The following is a 19,382-nucleotide window of genomic DNA, read 5'->3' as shown; positions in this document are numbered from 1 at the left end:
ATAATTTAACTTAATTACAGATAAATGTCATCAAATGACCAATTCACATTTATCAATTATATATAGATTATAATAAAATTATTCCAAGTTTAGATATATACCAATTTGTCTTTGAGGACTATTATAAATCTTTTATGGGTTTTCTTAGTATAAAGTATGGGAAAATCGTGCAAGAAAATATTGATTTTTATGAATTTGTATTGATTATACATATGAGTTTGTTCAATATCATTTAAAAAAATATAATGACGTAGAAATGACGATTAATAATAATTTAATTTAATTTCAGATAAATGTCATCAAATGACCAATTCATACTTACCAATTGTATATAAATTATAATAAAATTATTTCAAGTTTAGATATATTCTAATTTTATATAAATTCAAGTATACTATAACAGCACTTAAAACTAATTAGGTATTCAAGATTGTTGATAGGACATCTACGTTTTCTTATAGGCAATCATTTTCTTTTTCACTATTTTCTTCCATCATTTTCTTAGTCTTTGATACAAACCTTCCTCTCAATTATTGTTGATTGCTAACTAAACTTTTGCCACATGCACATTTTTTTAATTAACATGTAATATATTATTTAAATAATATTGTGGAAATAAGAGACATGAGAAAACTAAATATATTGAAATGTAAGCAAGTCAAGCTAAATTTTATCATATCTTCTTTTATTTTTTTCAATTCCTATTACACTTTTTCTTACTAATAAATATGGAATTGTTTCTTTCATTCTTGTACAATGTGTTGACCAATCTTAGATTTATCTTCTATAATTAAACTATACCATTCAAATATATTAGAAAACTCTTGCATAACATTGAAGCAAACAACTCATTAGACTATTCCAAATAATCAATTACATCTATAAATTAATTACAAGATAAAAATTGTTGATTTATATTCCAAGTGCACATTTTAAAAACATTTCCTTGAGAGTTCCAAGTTAAATACATGCTTTAATTTTGTTATTATTTCTTCATCAAAATAAATATTGCATCAACAATGATGCTCTCAAAAGTCATATGAAGATGGAGTAAATCCTCATTTTATTTGTTAATCGATATTAAAAGTTTTAAAAATCAATAGAAATAATTAAAGAACAAGTAAAAAAATCAATGAGAGTTTTATGCTTCTTTATTTGTTATGAAAATAAAAGGAGTGTTGTGAACTTGTAAGCATTTCTTAGAAGACCCAAAGATATACTAATGGGACACATGTAAATCCTATGATAATTAATTTAACATTGCAAAAATAAAGCATTGCCATTCCAAAATGTATCAATCTTACCACATCAAATGATTACTTGGCAACTCCACAATATCTAGAGACACTTCTTTGAAAAAAAAAGTGGTTATTATGCAAGAATTTGGGGTTGTTTAAGAACATTATTATGTCATGATCAATAATGATAATTTGTGAATTTTTATTATGACAATTATTTGGTATTTATGTATTAGAGTATATCTAACTTTTAAAATAAATAACACACTTCTATCTTGAGATATTTTGCATTTCCTCCTGTGTTTTGGTATACATGTGTGGAACACACATTGTTGAAAAATGACCTTATAATAAAACTTAATATTATTTATGAATCCTAATGCTTGATTGTAGCCAAAGTAAATGGATCTTTACTTCTCTTGAAGTCTCCTCATCCTAGTGTGCTCCCATGGAGAATTCATTCACTCACAAATTCAATCTATGTCTTGCATTGCTTTCTATGCATAGAAAATGTAAGCAAATAGAATTGATAAGTTACTGACAACAATTATGGAGAAGATGACCTCAACAAAATATATCTATTATAATATTTATTTTTGAAACCCATAATGTAGCTATAATACAAATTCAAACAATACGAGTTCTTGTAGGTTTATAGACACCTTACCAACCTTTCTTATACTTGAACTTGTTTTATCACATCTTATCAGACACAAGTCATATTGACCATTGTATATCTATACACCTAAATAAATAAATAAAATTATTGACCTCATTTAAAAGTTAAATTAATCACAAAAAATTATAGATGCAACTAATTTTTTTATTAAATAAATCATTATAATCTATAGAGAAGTTCAAAGTACAAGTTCATCAATTGATGGAGGAACTTGAAATAAATTTACCCAAAATACATCTCTGATGCAATAGATCTAAAAAGCACAAACTAGCTAAGCAATTTTCCAATGTACAAATTCATCAATTGAAAAAAACAAGGAACTTGAATTCAATTTACCCAAAATACATCTATGATACAATAGATCTAAAAAGCACACACGAGCTAGAAATAAAGGTACTTTTAAAACAAATAAAACATGATAATATGAGGAAATTACATCTAGATAATTAATTACTATTCATTATTGTGGAGACATAATGACTAAGATGATACATACAAGTACCTCCAACTATTAAGAACTAAGATTCTACACTTTACAATTTATAAAATGTCAAATGATATTTAGCAATTAAAATTTCAAGTCTTAACTTTAATACTGTGGAGGAATTTAATTCAAGATTATCCCAAACTAAACAAAAACAAATATGACAACATTTTCATTACTTCACTTCTCATAATTTGCATTGAATACAATGCTTCGTATTTATTTCCTACAAAGCAAACAAAATATAAGAACAATTTTAATAATTTTTACTAGCTTTCCAACACACACATAATAGCTTCAATAAAATTTATAATTATTTATAACTTAGAGAGAAAAGATTTCTCAAGTACATATTTCTATCATTCTCTATACACCATTCTAAATGCATATTTGTATCACTCTTGAAAATAAATCAAACAAGAGATCTAAGAGAGCTTTAGTCCATGCCTTTTGCAAGGGTTAAAAGGTAGATGTGACATGTTATTGTTATGTGCATGTAGTTTTCATTAGTTCATTAATAAACCAATCTGTAAGATTTTCATATATGATTTACATGTTTCTTCCATCATATATGATTTACATTCAGACAAATTTCTAGGCTATTGTGGTTGGTAGAGTCAATCTTCAAGGGCATAGATCATATCTTGACTTCTTGAAGTTTTAATGGTATTTACATTAACTATGTTTGATTTTAATAATGCAATACAAATATGAGGATCTGATTGATTTCAAGAATATTCCAAACATTTGTAATAATAGCTCTAGCATATATTTGATGATATAGAAATAGATATTCTTTCATGAATGAGATTTATGATACCAATCAAATTATTTTTAATATTACAAATGTATTCATAATACTTAATTAACAAATCTAGTTACAATTATATAGAACAATATATAAATAAATTTTGTATTAATATGTTTAAATATAAATATATATGACTATACTTTTAACTACTATACAAGATAAATATTAAATTATAATTTGTAATATTATCAACATAAATACTCTTTATTATTAGAAAAATTTATTAATTGAATTATATTCAATACCTGTAATAAATCTAGTAAGAAATAATATTCTTAAAAATAATAAATTAATTTAAGTGTATTTGTATTTAATTAATTTAATTAATGTAAGTGGTCTCCTAAATTTATTTTATTAATATAATTCTGATATGAGAACATAAAAAAGCACAAAATAAATATGATAACTATAAATTGTCCATAATATAACATAATAATAGTAAATCATCAATAATTTTATTTGGGATCAAGAATTGTTGAACAATATCCAACTTTCTTAATTATGATATTATGTAATATTTTTCTACCTTTACCTTAAAAATATTCCTATTTGATGTACTATTTTCTAATATTGGGGATTGCGATAAGTGTGTATCAAAAGTTTTTTGTGTTCACTTTGGCTGGCTAAAGGATTCGGCTATGGATTCTTTAGTTAGCTCTTTCTTTAACTTGAAGATTGTCTATAACATTGCTTTTTATCTATGTTTTTGTATTTTGATTTTCAATAAATTTATCTTGTGGAACTTTATTTGAAAGTAAAAATCCAGTACAATATGAACAATCATATAATTTTGTAGCGAGGACATAAGTTTGCGATTATCACAAAGACACCAAATAAGACAGGTAGTGTCCACCAATGGCTAACTCCGTTGTTGGAAAATTAAATTTTGTGCTTTTGGAACATGATATATTCATACTCGTCTTTAGCCTAACATTTTAATACATGAGAATTGCAATCTGACAGAAAGAAGTTTCTAGTAAGATTTGACAGACAATATCATTTACTTGTGAGAAGATTGCTGTCAAATGAAATATTTAGCGAATGTTTGAAGGTGCTTTTAAACTATTTGTGGATGACACATTAGATCATGGAAGCCTAGATGCTCCTTAGGAAGATTCATGAATGATCGTGCACTTTTTTTCCTATTTTCTAAACTTAAAAAATATTTTTACCCCCAGCAAAAATGGTAATAGCCAATTAGAATTGTGGAATTAGTGAATATAAATATAATTTTAAAATAAATCATTTCAAAACTTAGGGTGTTAGATATATGTGTTTGAAAAAATTAATTGTGTGCCCTCATTGAAAACATTAGTACCATGCCTTATAGATAAAGTAGGGACTAACAAATCGAATGTCAATCATGAAGGCCCGAAATGCTCTTTTATTACCATATTGATTTTTTCTTTTATGAATGCAAAATTAATAATAATTATACTTTTGAAAATATTTCAAATTAAATTTTTAACAAAAATTTTCAAAATATTCAAATATTGTGGAAGAGATTTGGTGTCATACAAAATAAAACTTTTGAAATTAAATTCTTCATTTGCATATACTCTCGGCCCCCACATACTATTGTCCAAGCACTTGATTCCACTTCAACTTTTACTACTTTTTGAGTTCATGAACTTTCTAGAAATAATAAATCTTTGTAGATCAAATTTTGTTTGAAAATTTTAAATAATTGTTTCAAAATATAATTAATATTTTTCTAAGATAGATATTTCATATAAAAGTAAATATATAATCATTGTATTTTTTTTTTCAATATTTACAATTAGTAAATAAATTTCTACTGGTATAGTGGTCAATTACTTTTTAAGACGAGGAACTTTTTTATATAGAATGTAGTAATTGTTCATTAAAATGTGGGGACACATGGAGAGAAAACTAAAAATGGTATCCATATGGAGGAACTTAAAATGGTATGTAAACATGTCATTTTTTCTATGACCACTTCAACACTTCATATTAATACACATACAATGTAATCAATATTATAAGAACCCAAAATTCAAATAATAGTAGATAAATCAACTTTAACTATGCTATGGACCATGTGCACTTATTTCTTGTTCTTATCTTCATGATTGCATATACCACTAGATCTTCAAAGTGTTTAAGGTTGAGTTATATGGATGTTAGAAAGTATTGTAAAACAAAAAAAAGAATGAGTTTAAAATTGGTACAATATTAGAAGATTAATATTTTTCAACTGAGTCATGCTTTGTTAAGAGAGGCATCTCCCATTGGTCAAGAATTGTTAGTGTCTTGTTGTAGAGAGGACCTTTTCACCTCGATTGTAAACACATATAAAATTGGATGTGTGTGGGTGTAATAACTCCAACCAATTATAAGTTTGTGAAACACCAAATCTTTCTCAAATTCAATTGTTTGACATTTTGTCAAACACTTTGGAAGCAAGCTATGATAACACTATAATATCCCTTGCCCAAACTGATTGATTTTAGCTCAAGGAATATTGTCAAACAAATGTATGTTGCCTTTCTCTTTTCTAAGTTTTTTTTGTGTGTGTGTGTGTTTTAGATTGTTTGATATAGTTTGAATGATGCTAAGAAATTTAGAATTTTTGCAAATGATATTACAATGCCTCTTACAATGAACTAATATACAAGTGCAATTTTTTTTGGTAATTTTTTAAAATGCATATACAAGAAAACTAGATATGGAATGCATACCTACAACCAACTGACATTTTGACAAACAATTGGCATACAACTATTTTTTTGATCATATATGCTATTAGATGGACATTTCGTCAAACAAATGATATGCAACATATATCTCCTTTATTGAATTCATTCCCATGTACAATGTTGCTATGAGTTTGCCAAGACAAATGGGCTTACAATAATGACTACAACAATGCCAAATTTGAATCAACAAAATTATATGCCTAAAATTACATTGCTAACTACTAATAGTTGCAAAAGGAACCTGATAATAGTGATGCCTAAGGATAGAGATGAAAGTTGCATTTAGAATCAAGCATAAATACTGTAGCTCGACACCTTGTAACAACCAACAATAAGTGTATTCTCTAATTTAAGCACAAATAGAACCCCATAATGAAGTTCTCTTGAATGCCAAATTTAGTGGATATTTCACCACCTCAAATGGTTTTAACATTGAATAATTGATGCTCTCCAATGGCTAACTAAAATCATAAACCCTTAGTTTCTTCTCCCAAGTTCATATCAAATGCAATTCACAATAATCAGATGCTTAACAATGAAGCTCTTATCTCTATTTATTCTTTTCCTTCATAATTCTAGAAGGAAATAAAATATTATTTAATTGCACTCTCTAGAAGCTTCTCCCTTTTCAAGGCAATAATTAGTTGTACTTTTAGAAAATGCACTCTCTAGAAGCTTGCCCCTTTCCAATACAATAATTAGTTGTGCTTCTAGAAAATTAAATTAATTAAATATAAAGTCACCTTTTAATTTTAATTTATTTAATGAATTTATAAGAAATTAATTTAATCAATTTATCATTATTTCTCCACTTAGCCTTCAGAGAATGTAAAGGCTAAGAACTCCACTAAGAGGCTAAAACAATGGGGACATTAAAATCCACCCCTCCTGAAATTACTTGTCCTCAAGCAATGTCAACTTCAGATGGTGCAAAATTTCCTCACCTTCCCAAGTAGCATCATCAACTAGCAAGTCCTTCCATTTGATCAAATATTCTCTGATAACTTGTCTCCTCAACTATTTCTCTCTAACATCTAATATAGCCTCAGGTACCAAAATCAACTTACCCTCATCATCTAAGGGTGGTAGAAGTGTAAAAGGGACCGCATGATGTCCTAATGCCTTCTTGAGCTATGACACATGAAAAACATTATGGACATTATTGTTAGATGGTAAATTCAATTCCTAAGCTACCTCACCCACACACCTAATGATTATGAAGGGTCCATAGTATTGTGGCTTGAGCTTCCTTGTACCATTCTTCTTTAGTGTAGAATGTCTATAAGACTGTAGCAGCAAGTACATCATATATCCTACTTGGCATGAATCTTCAACTCATTCTTGATTTGCATATTTCTTCTACTGGATTTGTGCTCTCTAAATATTCTCTTTGAGAGCCCTCATGATATCTTTATTTCCCTGCAACAAAGCTCCAACACTAAGCACTCTACTATCACTCAACATTAAATCAAGAAAGTTGGCTTCCTCATAACCATACAAGACCATACATGGTGTCATTTTGAATAGAAAGATGGTAGGTAGTATTATAGTAGTATTCACAAAGACATTTCCACTTAACCCATCCCTTTTGCTTCCCTGGAATATAGTTCTTGAGATATCCCTTCTTGGTTAGATTAGAAAGTGGTGTTGTATGTCATGAATATCCATTAACAAATCTGCAGTTAAAACCACATGATCCCAAAATTCCTCTAAGTTGTATGAGACTCTCAGGTGTAGGCCACTCAACGATTGCCTTGACCTTGGCTAGATCCATGCATACTCCCTATGTGCTAATGATGTTTCCTAAGTACAACAACTCTCTAGAGCCTAACTTGCACTTGAATTCCTTGACATGTAAGGTCTCTTTGCCAAGAATACCCAAATCTATATCAAGATGCAGGATATAATCCTCCATAATTTGTTTTACATAAATTGCCTCAACTATTGTATGTCGAGATGGTAAACATGTTTTTGTTTCTCCTCATGTATTGGCATCAAAACACAATCAATGTGATTGAGCCATGTCATCCACAATACTATATCCACATCTCCCATGTTTAAAACATAAAAATCTGCATTAAACTCAAAGTTATTCAAATGCATGGGCATATTTGAAATCTTCCTATTGCACCTAAGAGTGTATCCATTTGTAACCTTTACTCTTATACCCTCAAAGACATATTTCTATATGTTGCGTCTTTCAACCAACCAAGCATCAATGAAGTTATGTGTGGCTCTTGTATAAAGCAAGGTAATGATCTTCTACCCAACTAAAACTCCACGCATCCTAAAGGATCCCTCACACTGTATGTTAGTGAGATTTGCTTCCTATAACTGAACTAACTCTTCCCTTTCAACTCTTTCTTCCTCATGTTTTGATCCTGCTAGCTCAGACCCTTCTTGATAAAATTTATGATCTAAATTTTTCAGATTCAGAATTCTCATTATATTCCCACATAACACAATCAATCTTCCCCTTACACCTTAATGGACAATCATAGTTTACATCATGCGCCCCTTTTCAATAAATACAAAATTTCTTTCTACTCAAATCATTAAGCATTTCTCTATCTGGGGGTGCTATTGATTCCCCCTTTGGATCTAACTTTTTCTGAACTACCCAAATATGATCCTCAATTTGTTTGTGCATCATGTCATGATGAGATAATGCTACAATAATTTCATCCTTCTTCACCTTAAACTGAGTCTCCAAGCTATGATCAACTTTAGCTGCACATGAAGAACCCTCAAACTATTCTTGTTTCTTCATGTTTGGAATCATTACCAAATCCTTTAATTGTCCAAACTCATCAGCTTCATTGTTGTCATTGGAATATGGTGCATTTTTAGATTCATTCCCTTTTTGAAACAAGAGTCTTTTAATGTTATCCATCCTCTTTTGCCTTTGTATGTTGAGGAGATTGACCTTTCCTTTGACTTCTTGAAGACATTGTCTTGCATTGGCAACCAATGATTTAGCATTTTTATCTTTTTGCAACCATTCATCATTCATTTATTTAAACTTATTCACCCATTTAATGAAAAAGTATGTTAAACTAGCTCTTGTATACTTGATATCTTTCAATTTACCAATAGGTGTAAGGCTACCATCAATATATGTTATCATAGTGTTGACGTTTTCATTATATGGAGAATGGTGGTGCATAACACAATTATCCTCAAACATATCAGTAATGATATCATGCTATTGTAAAGTTTTACCTTAAGCATGTGTAATCAAAATACTAGAGGCTGGTCCACTATGTAAAGGATCAACTTTCATATCCACCTTAAGTGGCTCAATCAAATAATGAGGTCTTTGTAATTTCCCATTCCAAAGCAATATCCCTAACTTAAATGAATCTAAATTAGACACATTATGTTGTGTTCTATCATCCATGCACACATAAACATCCAAGGTATTGCTGCTATGTCCTTCAATAGACAACTCAACTGCATGTTCCTCTAGCTTGTAATCCTGGGGCTCCATGTCAACAACTAAATTTTCAAACTCATTTTCTAAGGTCTGATTTAAAGAATTAGACTCATCAGTGCATGAATTTGCATCATACATTGTGTCATTAATACCCCTTTCTTGAGTAATCCCAAGTGAAATCTTGAGGATAGGATTTTTCCCTTGTGGATGTAAGGTTTCATAACTGATGTCATAAAAATTAGAAGTATTTATGAAATCTCCATTCATGGTACGAATATCTTGAGTGTCAACACCCACAGTCACTTCCATAACCTCTTGTGAAACCTCTTCTAAGGATGATGTAGATAAATCATCACCCAAGGCTGTCATACTATTTTCCTGATTCAAATTTGCATGTCTATCAAATTCATCATATAATTTTTTACATACCTTATTGGAACTAGCAGACACAAACTCATTCTCCTTTACCATGGGTTGAAGGTTCTCATGAATCCAAGACTAAGCTCTAACTTTCCCACTTCCATCAAGCATAGGTAATGTGATACTATTGGTTGCATGCTGCATATCTAATTTGTTTTGGTCTCTTGGCCTTTGATCTTTCCTTGTCTTGTAATGCTCTCTCCTTTGACTTAGAAATCTGTCAAAGCTCAAGTGTTCATGTTAATGATTCCCTTTCAACATTCACTACCATAAGATGATCTGTAAATGTTACCTCTCCTTCAACATTATCATCTTTAGGTTTATTTCTGAGAAAGGTAGGGCGTGTAGGCCTATTAATGGTCTAGGAGGAAGCTCTTTGTACTATACTCCTATCAACATCTAAGACTTGGTTTTTTTTGATTGGTGGGTTCATCTTCTACATTGTTGTAGTAAGTTTTCATAAAGCTTCAACTATCTGTTGTTTTTCCACTGCCAAATGTCTAAAGAACTCTCATGCTTCTCTTTCTTCATTGTCTACACCATCTTTTTCTTTGTTTTTTGTCATCTCTTCTCCTCCCTTGTCACCCATTTCTTCTATGGGTATATTCTCAAACTGATTTTGCTCTTTTTTTGATCTCCTTCAAGTGTAAAGCTGCCATTGTGGCTACATATAAAACCTCAACCCTTTAGGATGGTAGGATCAAAGCTCTTATACCAATGTAATAACCTCAACCAGTTATAACTTTGTGAAACACCAAATCCTTCTCAAATTCAATTGTTTGACATTTCGTTAAACACTTTGCAAGAAAGCTTGGATACCACTATAACATCCCTTGCCCAAACTAATTGATTTTAGCTCAAGGAATATTGTTAAACACTTGTATGTTGCCTTTCTCTTTTTTGATTTTTTTTTTGTGATTTAGATTGTTTGATATAGTTTGAATGATGCTAAGAAATTTAGAATGTTTACAAATGATATTAAAATGCCTCTTACAATGAACTAATATGAAAGTGTAGTTCTTTTTGGTATTTTTTTTAAAGCATATACATGGAAACTAGATGTGGAATGCATACCTACAACCAACTGACATTTTGCAAAACAATTGGCATACAACTATTATGTTGATCATATATGCTATTAGATGGACATTTCATCAAAAAAATGGTATGTAACATACATCTCCATTATTGAATTCATTCCCATGTACAATGTTGCTATGAGTTTTCCAAGACAAATGGGCTTACAACAATGACTACAACAATGCCAAAATTTGAATCAGAAAAATTATATGCCTAAAATTACGATGCTAACTACTAATAGTTGCAAGAGGAACCTGATAATAGTGATGCCCAAGGATGGAGATGAAAGTTACATTCGAAATCAAGCATAAATATTGTAGCATGACACACTGTAGTAGCCAATAATAAATGTATTCTCTAATTTAACCACAAAAAAAACTACAGAATGCAGTTCTCCTAAATGCCAAATTCAATGGATATTTCACCAGCTCAAATGGTTGCAACACTAAAGAATTGATGCTCCCCAATGGCTAACTAAAATAAAAAACTATTAGTTTCTTCTCCCAAGTTCATATCAAATACAATTCACAATAATCTGATGATTGACAATGAAGTTGTTACCTCTATTTATTCTTTTTCTTCACCATTCTAGAAGGAAATAAAATATTATTTAATTGCACCCTATAGAAGTTTCCCCCTTTTCATAGCAATAATTAGTTGTACTTCTAGAAAATGCACTCTCTAGAAGCTTCCCCCTTTCCAATACAATAATTAGTTGTGCTTCTAGAGAATTAAATTAATTAAATATAAAGTCATCTTTTAATTTTAATTTATTTAATAAATTTATAAGAAATTAATTTAATCAAATTTTTCTTATTTCTCCACTTAGCCTTTAGGGAATGTAAAGGCTAAAAACTCCACAGAGTGGCTAAAATGATGGGGACATTACATTGCGTGTGCACATGTGTAGAGGTGTGTGTGTGTGTGTGTGTGAACACATGCATGCATTTCTATATACATAGAAATGTGTATATATAGATACATACATACATTCATACATATATGTTAGAATTATTGAGTTGTTGTTGGCTTTGGATGTCAAAACCTTCATTCCAAAATCTTGGTGGTATTGGTTGATTATTGGAAAATTTAGTTATGTACTTGTTGGTTGTTACTTATACAACAAGAGTTTTGATTACATACAAAATAAGTTCTGTATGGACAATTTTCCTACCCTAAGAAGGTGTACATTATTATTCTAATGGTTTATGTATATTGATATACTTGTATTCCTTTGATGATCAGTTTTGTATGGAGTTATGTATTGGTTGATGATGATTGCTATGATTACAATGATCTTCTAGATGTCTCTAATATCTATCCAATGGTGTAATTAATCAATTATTTTTGGTATATTCACTATATCATATTTTGGATAGGTATGATCAAGATTCATCTATCGAGTGGTTCATATATGTTGTGGATCATCCTTAAGGCAGTTGTGGTGTTTCATTTATCTTTGTAAATGTATTATACATTTTATGCATCTTAAGTGTGACCTATTTGTGGGTCTTGTTATAGCATATTGTAAATCATTCTTAAGGAGGTCCTAGATTTAGGATCAATGGTAATGAATTAAATAAAATTGTGATATCTTTTTGTATTGATGTGATGACCTATTTGGTTTGGCTATCATGTGTATGATTGAATATATATATAAACAAAGAAGACCTTTTGTATCTAAGGAAGGTATGTATGGAATACAATATGAGCATATGTAGGAGAGATCTAAAGGTAACATATGAGACTCTATTTTATTACATCAAACATGAAAGTGGTTTAATCAGAGTATTGCAGAAAGAGGACCTTATATATTGAGTTTTAGAAGATTATTATATCCTTGTAGTGGATCTATATTGGATATATGTTATTGGTGGTCCTAGAGCTATCATTTAGAACTAGTTCATGCATGGTTAGATGCAATCCTATTAGTTTATCTTTTATTAGTGAAACTTGTAGTTTAACACTTAACTATATTCATATCATGAGAACTAGCTTCTCTAAATTTTTTCCTAATTTTCATTTCCACATAAATTCTAGTGCTCTTTGTGTTGGTGCTTTTGTGTTCATGTTTATAAATGTGATGAATGTTTAATTAGTTAACTAATAAGTCAAAGGTTGATATTGATTTTAATTATGAGTTTACACCAAAAATTAAAAGTTTTATTAAACATTATGAAATAATGGATCCACCCCCACCCCCACCCCACTTAGTTATTCATCTTATTCAACTACTGGTATTAGATTTTGGTCACTTGCAGGTAGAAGTTAGCTACTTGAGGGATATCTTTGATGTTTGATAAAATAGAAAAGAATACTATTATAATGAAGAATTGAAAATCATGACAAGTGACATGGTGAATAAAAAATTAAAAAATGAAGATCTGAAGGAGAACCTAGAGAAAAAAATCCATCTATCACTAAACTAAGAGATCATATTGTTGGAAATTTGGATGAGGTAATGTACTAATTTTTTCATTTATTGAAACATATAGCCTATTTTGAGATGGAAAAAAAGAAAGAAAGTTTAAATTATAGAAACTTATAAAATTTTCTAAGTCTGGTAAAGGGAAACATTATATAGTCAACTTGTTTTGTTTAATGCAATTCATTGGTGTAATCACCCAAAAATGGTCATCTAGAACATGAGCACCCCATCTATCAATTTCCACATCTTTATCAACCACTTACCTTTGATCTAATCTTGATTTAATTTGAAATAATTTATACTTGACCACCTTATCCGAAGTTCCTATTTAATTAAAAGAATCATGTCCTCTTTTAATTAAATAAAGTCCCCAAAGTCCCTCTTATCCTAAATGTGCACATGAAAATGATTATTCCTATTGTATAAATCAAAGAAAAATCATTTTTATCTACACATGTAGGGGCACACTTTTCAAGGTGGTTAGAATCTCCTTTCTCCTCCACACATCTTTTGCCTAGTGAAGCTTCATGTGCACAAAGTCAACTAGAGATTGATTCTCCACCATAGATTTTTCTTCTTATTCTCTACAATCAATTTCTCTTTAAAATGTTGTTCTCTCTGAGGTCACTCTCTCATATCTCATGCTTGCACTGTAAGGTTATGTTGTCATTTTTTCCACTCATAATCTTGAGCACATTTGCACTCACTTGCATTCTTAGCTTAGATATCCTTTGTGAACTAGCTGTTTGCATGAATTCTAATGATATTCCTATGGGGGATTATTCTATTAGTATTGGAGATGTGTTTCAATTATTGCGTATTCTATTCATAATAGAGTTTGTCATTGATGTCAACATATTGTTTATTCTAGTGAAGATTGGAAAAGTAATAGATAGAGTCTGGCTTTATGCAGTTTGAGGATTGAAGATCAACTTATGCACAATTGTAATTATATTCTAGAGTATGTCTAGATGCTACAACTAAGATTGCATACATTAATATGAAGACTGGGCAGAGTTATGAGGAATTTGGTGAAGGCAGTTTTTAGACATCGTTTCTGAAAAGAAGGTACAAATGTTTGGATTTTATCTCCGAAGAGAGATTGAATCTTGTTGAGTGACTTGAGATATAGGTTGCATACATGATAAATATTCTTTGGTTAACCATGCATAATCATATGATCATAAAGTATGAATTTATTAAGGTTGTGAGCTAAAAAATTGCTTGTAATTGTAAAAAGATGTAATATTCTATATCTTAAGTTGGTCCTATATTATTATTGTAAGTTGGAAAATCCTCAAGGATGACTAAATAATTATTTTTAGGACTTGGTATAAATGAAAGGTCATTTCCTTGTAAAGAGTGTTGTAATAATGAGTATATTGTAGATCAATGAGATCATATTGTGACATGTGAACTTGAATAAAAATGTCTTTTGGATCAGAGAAAAGATTAGTGTAGTTGAGGAAGAATAAAATTATAGGGAACTATATTCAGAAAGATAAGTTACTATTGGCCAATTATTGATGTGCACTTGTATTATTTAGTGAGGATAGTAGTGAAGTTGTTTGAACAATGGACCCATCTGTCTTTCTTTCAATAGTTAATAGAGCTTAAACAACTCCTAGTAGGGTTGGAATGTAATGCCCCGCCAAGGTATCCAAAGAATTAACCTAGAATTTCACTAAGTTTTGTAGCATTTTTTTTTTTTAAAATATGAAAATAAATACCACATATAACTTATGCACCATAACGGAAGCAATAGCAATGTCCATCAAAAAGTAAACATAACATTGATCATAGATTACATTCTTTAAGGATCCCTTAACGTTGAATTACATCTAAGTCAACTGGCATTATTGAATCCATCTAATACAACAATCACATGAAATAATATTGATAAGTCCAATGTTCATACATTACATTTCCAAATGCTCAATCATCCACTGTACATGTCACAGGGTATGAAAAGCTTAAAAGAATATACATATGTGAAATAAGATACATCATCCTATTCTAATCCATGATACATCAAAGTAAAGATAATCACATGATACACATGATACATGATCATAGAAGATATACATCCATCATAAAGATCAAACATAATAAACTAAGTGCACGGTTCCTCCCAATCGTAAATAGCATCATTAGACCATCGTGGGCCCTAGCCATCCCTCCGTGCGTAACATTCCAAATTACCAAAGAGATCATCGATATTAACATAGTAGGAATGTCACTCCTATCATATACTACACCATATGCAGAAAGTAATCTAACATGCAAATAAAAGCATAAGATAACATCATCTAACATATGCTAATCATCAATGAAAGGATACATGTCCACCATCATGAAGGGCACATCAGTCACGCTGTCTCAATAAATCTCAAATGATAAGATTAGAAAAACACTACCACCCAACCGCGTGGTACCTAAGTGGTCCACTCCCACCGTGTTGAGGAGATAATCTCAAGTCCCAAACGGGCTATTCAAATAACATATAGCATAAATCTCTATAAGTCTAGGAATCCTAAAAGTATGCTAACTCAAAGGTTCCAAACACAAAATCAACATCTAATCCCAGAGGCACACAAAGACATGTAGGAACCTACTATGCAAGCGGAAAAGTGTCATCGCATTTATCACGTACAAGTTACCTTGGCAGTTAGCTAAACTCCATGGGTCCATACTAATCTCATGCGGCCACTAGTATCCTCTCATACTGATGAGACATACTATGGAATGCAAGGTCGCAACCATGCGTTCTCTCTACTCCCATCCTAGTCTATACAAGCACTCAAGGCATGGGCGAGAACCAAAACACTTATCTTTTTAGGTTCATTCAGTTAGTATTAGGTGTGAATGTTTTCACTTATTAATCCAACTTACAATAAGTTACCCTGGTAGCCTCTTAGGGCCCCGACCCCCATTGCAAGCCACTTCCCGACACTACATGCAGATATCCTACCCTAAGGTCATGGAATCATAAATCTCAAAATCACAAAAGATAATTCATAATAAAAATCATCAAATATGCATAAAAGCATCAAATCTCCATGAGAAAACATCCATAGAAAATCATGATCACAACAGCTCTCTATTGGTAACTGAAGTATGACTGATAATCAAAAGTATCCATTGGTTCTCAATAACCAAAATATATCTCAATCATACTGATTGAAGACTCCAAAATGGTTGAGTCAAAACATGTCACAACATGACATCATCAAGAATAAATCCACATTTCAGTCGCATCATGGCGACTAGAAAAATAACCAAGCATAACTGATCGATGAACCAAAAATATGGTTAAGTCAAGTGTCTCATAGACATAGGAATCTCAACTATAACAATCAACAATTACAAACATTACATAGAGCATTCCTTCACATAACCATGGTTGGGTTTATAAAGATCGAGATTAAAACATCATCATGACATCACAATCACATAATCCCCCAAGCCTCTGGTAGATGTCCTATAACTGGTTAACAGTAGTCAACCCAAAACTCAAAACAATAGCATAAAGAATACACAATGCAAAAACATGTTTTGGTTTTGCTAAATTTACATACTTGAATTTAAATGTAGAGGTCTCAGTTTATGTTTCCAACTTTGGAGAATGAATGGAGGAACATTTTGTATGTTTTTCCATGTACTGTTTTGGATGAATAAAAGTTTTCCATAATAGGTCTAAAATCCATTTTCAAATTATAAGATTTGTTTGAAAACGTCCCCCACCAAACTATCAATTAAATTTCATATACTTTATTTAATAATTTAAAACAATTAAATTAAATCTTAATAGTTGAAAATTATACAAGAGTTCACCATAAAAATGAACCTTTGATATAAATCATTTATCAATTAATAATTCAAATTTATTAATAACATATTTACATATTACATATATATATATATATATATATATACATACATACATATATAAATATATAAATAATTATTATTATTACATTTTATAAAATTGAATTAATAATTTCGATTGATACAATATAACACATGAAACTTTAATAACAATGAAAATTGATTTCATATGAAATGACTATTATAACACATATATATAATTATATGTTGCTAGCGGTATGCAGGACCCTGCAATCGCAGGGCCTGCAATGTCAGCGGGTACTGTGTACCCCTACCATCGCAGTACCTGTGACAGTCGGTACACTGCGACTGTAGTGGGCACGGGGGCGCGGGTCTCGTCCCCCCCCCCCCCATTTTATGCATATTACTTTTTTTTAAATCGCATAAGCGATTTCAACTCGCCAGTTATTATATGCGATTTTGATTTTAACAAAGTTTAACATTTTTAAAACGTAATCGATCAATGGTATGATATTCAATTTTTAAATGAATAAATATACATATGTATGTATGTATATATATATATATATGTATATATATATGTATATATATATATATGTATATATATATGTATATATATATATATGTATATATATATATGTATATATATATATATGGGTGTGTGTATATCTATATATACAAGCAGAGATAATCAATATCACGACACATAAACATGTATACATACATACATACATACATACATACATACATACATATATATATATATATATATATATATATATATATATATATATATCTATATGTGTATGCAAATTCGAAAATATAAACAGTTTATTTAAAAATTTTAATTTTTAGAATTTTCCTATAGACTTAAATCTCAAATTTATCCAAATATTAATCTAATGGATTTGGCTATGACTTTAAACCCTAGCCCCGTGTTCTTTTTTGATTTATGCATAAAAGATTCTCAAATAAATTTTAACTACCCATATTGAGAATGCATACAATTAAAATAGGAAAATCCTCAGAAGACATAAGGAAGACACAAAGAAGATAGGGAATGCAAGATGCAGAAATAGCATAAGTAAAATCACAAGAATCTACCCGGATTCTGATGCTAATTCGCTCTTCCTCAGAAAACCCGCAGAGCAAGCTCCTCCCTTCTTCAGAATTCATGAGTCCTCCAATGCTCCAAATGCTCTCCAAATGCTATGTCTAAGCTTCTAGGAATGCCTGAATATAAAGAGCTCTCAGGAAACACCTAGAATGCTTCTAGAAACAGCTAGAAGGTGTCACCAACTAAGCATGTGTCTTTTCCAATCTTTTCCAACCTTCTAGATGAATCATAAGGTTGTAGACACCATGTGCTTAATTGATGCACTAACCTCTGTGTTGTTGACATAAGAGAAATAGAAAGGTGCGTTAACTCCTAGGCAAGCTTATAACTCCAATTTACTTTTTATATAATTTCTATTTAAATTTTTATAACTTTCATTTTAATTTTTATAACTTTTATTATTATTATTTATTTATTACTTTTATTATTATTTATAATTATTATTAATTTTAATTTCTAATTTTTTTAAAATTTAATCCTTTTTCCTCAATTAATTCACATTTAATTATTTATAATCAAAATATCAAAGACCATGATATTTTATATTAATCTTCTCAAATAATTAATTTATTAATTAAATCCATTTATTAAGACTTAATTAATAGAAAATTCACCATAGACCTCCAAGATAAAATATAAAAACCCATCATAAAGAAATTCACACAAAATCAATCTAAAGGGTTAAAAATCACAAAATATGTCATCCGACACATTCGGTGGGTAAAATATCCAGATACTTGTCCTACCTCACTAGGACAATTAGTTTAAGGGTTTGGGATTTGGACTCGAGAATTTATCTTCCTTCTCTTATCATTGAGATAGTATAATAGGGTATGCTCATCTTGGCAATTCAAGGAAGTCGATACCTGGTACCTGCAACTTGTAGAAAAACCATGTATGTACATATAATATATATAATGCTAAGCTAAACAGGCAATGGCAGGAAGTGGTGCATCATGTAGATCCTAACTAAGTAGGTGACTACGACTCCCTTCCTTAACCATATCAGAAATGCCATACAATATGAAAACACGCACACCATACACATGCAAGTATGGGGTAAGTATCCATAATAAAACACATGAGATAATAAACCATCTAACTAATCATCAACAATAAC

The sequence above is a fragment of the Cupressus sempervirens genome, chromosome 1, assembly GCF_028749045.1.
Source record: "Cupressus sempervirens isolate cs-2001-9-10 chromosome 1, ASM2874904v1, whole genome shotgun sequence".
Classification (NCBI taxonomy): domain Eukaryota; kingdom Viridiplantae; phylum Streptophyta; class Pinopsida; order Cupressales; family Cupressaceae; genus Cupressus; species Cupressus sempervirens.
This window is presented reverse-complemented; position numbering follows the sequence as displayed.